Source organism: Protobothrops mucrosquamatus, unplaced genomic scaffold, assembly GCF_001527695.2.
Source record: "Protobothrops mucrosquamatus isolate PMUCROS unplaced genomic scaffold, P.Mucros_1.0 scaffold1739, whole genome shotgun sequence".
Lineage (NCBI taxonomy): Eukaryota > Metazoa > Chordata > Lepidosauria > Squamata > Viperidae > Protobothrops > Protobothrops mucrosquamatus.
In genome coordinates, this window is record NW_015387885.1 from 216,189 (window position 1) to 220,323 (window position 4,135).

The window sequence follows — 4,135 nt, forward strand, 5'->3', positions numbered from 1 at the left end:
TCCAAGCCATTCCTGATGTTCGTCTTGAAAATGGTACTTGTATGCTCAAGAATATATTGGGGAAATTGTTTAGTTTTCCTCTTCTTCTTTAGCTTAACTCCAGCTGTTACCTTGACAAGTAACCTACTTTTCTTTAACTCTCTTCAGGGGCTTGGATTACAGGTAGTCCTCGACTTATGACCACAGTTGAGCCCAAAATTTCTATTGTTAAGTGAGACATTTGTTAAGTAGGTTTTGGCCCATTTTACAACCTTTCTTGCCTCAATTGTTAAGTGAATCACCGTAGTTGGTAAGTTAGTAATCTGGTTGTTAAATGAATCTGGCTTCTCCATTGACTTTGCTTGTCAGAAGGTCACAAAAGGTGATCACGTGACCCAGGAGAATGTAACAGTCATAAATATGAGTCGGTTGCCCGACATCTGAATTTTGATCACAGGACCATGGGGATGCTGCAAAGGTCATAACTACGAAAAACGGTCATAAGTCATTTTTTTTCAGTGCTGTTGTAGCTTTGAACAGTCACTAAATGAACTGTTATAAGTCGAGGACTACCTGTATATTTTTAAGTCATACCCTAATGTACACTGTATGCCAGTAATACACAGCTAGAGTTTAATAGAGTATTTTAGTAATGTTTAAAAAAGAGATTGCTGTTTTACTGTGCTAGGTTGGGGGTGGACAGGGATGTATTACTAGTTGAAGCAAGGCACATTCAAAATGTACTTTTGTGAAAGTTAGAAATATGTTTTGGTGGTACAAATCATGGAATCTCTGACTATGAGGGTCAATGACCTTATAATACAGTACAGGTGGAAAACCAAATTACTAGCCTTGAGCAATAAAACAACCTCTATGCAAAGAGCAGAAATCTGTAGGTGATTAAGCTTGAGCATCATTGCAAATCATTATTTTTATCATTTACCTATTTATTTTTTGCTATGATACTCTGCTCCATCATTTATCTAACTCCAATTTAAGAATACAACAGAAGAGCCAGAACATCAAGGGACATGTTTAGCTTTGGCAAACTTCCATAAAATCTGTTTGGGTTTGGGTTGAGCAAAGACATCATGAACACTGAATCCACAGTCAATTCAATAAGATCACTGAAGTCTCGAAAGAAATGGCCAAAAAAAAAAGTATTTGGTAGTGTTTTCATTCATAAAAGCAAAATGTTTGAATGAAGCTGAGAATACCTTTGAGCACTGTAAGAAAACTGTTACATGCCTGACAGCTTTCTTGGAGGAAAAGCATTGTTATTTTACCCAGGCCCAAGACCTTCAGAGAGAATCGCTGAATGGCAAAAAATAAAAATGCGAGACTGGGTTCCAGAGATTAGGGAAGACAGCTTGACTCTGAAGCCCCATCACTATTTAGCATTTGGACACTCAGAAGTGAGACACTGGAGCAGAAAAGAGCAGAGGTGTCAGCCCTGCAAGGTAAGCCAGGTCAAGTAACAGAAACAGTAGAGATTCCTGGAATGCTCTTTATTTGGCAAAATATCTGTAGCTCAGGTGTAGAATGAGGTGAAGTTTCGTTCTCCGAGCTTGTGGGCTGGTTTCTGAACGTTTTGTTACCAGACTGGCATCCCCTAAACTCCACTAAAGATGTTATCTAGCCTGGTAATGAAACGTTCAGAAACCAAACTCAGAGAATGAACCTTCACCCTAATGCTCTTTATTATAATAAGGTAAAAAACAAACAAACAGGATCTAGCAAACCTGTCCAAGTTTCTCCCTGCTGCATTTTATATTAAACAAAACCAAGGTAGGGTTATTTTGCATCTTTCTCATTCTTTCCTCCATCTCAGGATTGTATAATTTTTTTTCTCCCTTAACAGCTCATTCTTTCTTTCCTCCATTAATGGCTCTTTCACGTTTTCCCCAGGGTCGTCAACTTTACCTTTTTTTTTTTTTTACAAGATGGTATCGCTGATTCTGACCTACAAAATCAAAAGAGTTGATCTTTAATTAAATGACCATCACCTGGCTGAAGGAATGAGGCTGAGTGCTGTGTTAAGAATGTAGCCAGACTCTGCATGATCTTGTTTAACAAGCATCACCAGAGCCTCACAGCAGGTCGTCCGAACCATCATATTGTCACTGCAGGACTTTTCCCAGAGCAAATTTAACGCCGGGGTCTGGAATCAAAGAGAGAGGAGAAACAAGCTCCGTTATTCAGGACTGATGACTCATAAATTCAATTATTGTTCTCACAGCCATTCTACTTCAATTGACATCTGAGCAAAAACAGAGAAAGTGCAAGAATATTTCATTCTTTCTTCACTTGCCACTTGCTGAACATATAGTTAATTTACCTCAGATGGCTTCCTGAACTCAAGACTAAGTAAAATTTACCAATGTGATACAGAAAACTCTTTGACGTGGAAGACTCCTGCTTTTGCTAGTTGTGTAAATGGAGAATGGCTTGAATATCAAATATCTCTCCCAGGACAGTATGGGAATGAATATATTAAAAATGTATTTTCAGTAGTGGTCTCATAATTATGGAAGTACCTCATAAAAGGAACATGCTTCTTTTTTGTTCCTGTTTCTTTGCATTTGGAATGTAAGTTTCTGGTAGCAAAAGAATGAGACATCTTTTGAGGAAGGCTTATTTTACAGTTTGCTTTGAATTTATTAGGATTGACATTTAATTTTGATTTAATCAAAATCTGTAATTTAATTCTGAGATAACTGGTAGTTGTCCTATTGTAATTTTAATATTTGATACTTTTAAAAATATACCGGTAGCTAAAATGCTTAACTGCACCTAACCATTTACTGTAAATCTGTCCATGGGTTGCAAGCACGTTTGATTATGGACTGAAGTGCCTAATGGAAACCATTTCTTTAATGTTTACTCTCCTCATTTAGAATTAGCCAAAATATAAGTCTATTTCAAAAGTGAAAGTGTTCAGCATGGCAAATGTTCTATGAGAGGACAAAATTTCTGCCCTTCTTAATAAAAAAGGCATGTTTCCATTTAATACTTAGAAAGATATCTAGAAGATAGTTTACAGTTTGCTACACTTTTTACATGTACAGTATGTATTCATTTTTTTTCAATCCACTTACATAGTGAAATGTCCACAAAATTTACATAAACAATTAACAGAAAAAAGCCCATGACCAGTTCATTATTTCATTTTCAGTTGTGTACTTATATTCTAATGAGCATTATAATATGCATGAAAACAATGCTAGAAATGAAAAAGGAGGTGCAAAGAGGCATAGTGGTTAAAAGGTTACATTAGTGCTAGGAGGACTCAGATTCTAGTCCATTGTCAGCTGTGGATTTTGACATAATTTTGAGTCAGTCATGCTTTCTTAATTCTAGCTACCTCACAGGATTATTAAGGAGAGAAAGAGGAAGAGAAACTTCTATGTATATTGTCTTTGTCTCTTGAATGAAAGCCAGTTATAAAGTAATCAAGCAATAACTAAATAAAGCTGCAACAAATAGTTTTAGCTCCAACAATTCTAAATTTAAGTTCAGAAATGTAAGTTTTATTCCATTGAAATCTAATGAACTTATTACACAAAGTAAACATCAGGAAAAAGATAACAGAATAGGAAAATGTATTTTATATCAAGATCAGGTAATCTATTGGCAGATTTTGCAAATCTTTGGCACATCTTTTTTTAATTACATTACAGATTTTTTAATAAATCTCAGCATCTCTCAGCCAATATGAACAACTGAGGCAAATGAAACAAATTTCTATACAGGTAGTCCTTGACTAACAACCATTCGTTCATGCTTATGGCCGTTTTAGCATCCCTCGGATCACATGATCAAAATTTGGATACTTGGCAGCTGGCAGCTAGTCCTCAAGTTACGAATGGAATGGAGCCTGCCCATTCCATTCGTAACTCGAAAACTCGGAGTGAATGTTGTACCTCAAACAAGATCACTCCCTGCTCGTTAAGACGCACGCAGCTCGTTAAGTGCACATGAGATATCTCAGGGTGGGGAAGGCCACCAAGGCCTCCCCAACCCACTAAGATACCGCACGCTTCCCCCTCCCTTCCTGCCACACCTTACAAAAATCCTCTCTGCTGCGGTTTCTTTCCCTCTGAGGGAGAGGAGAATTGGCTTGGAAATGTTTTTCGCACCGACAATGGAAGTTCCT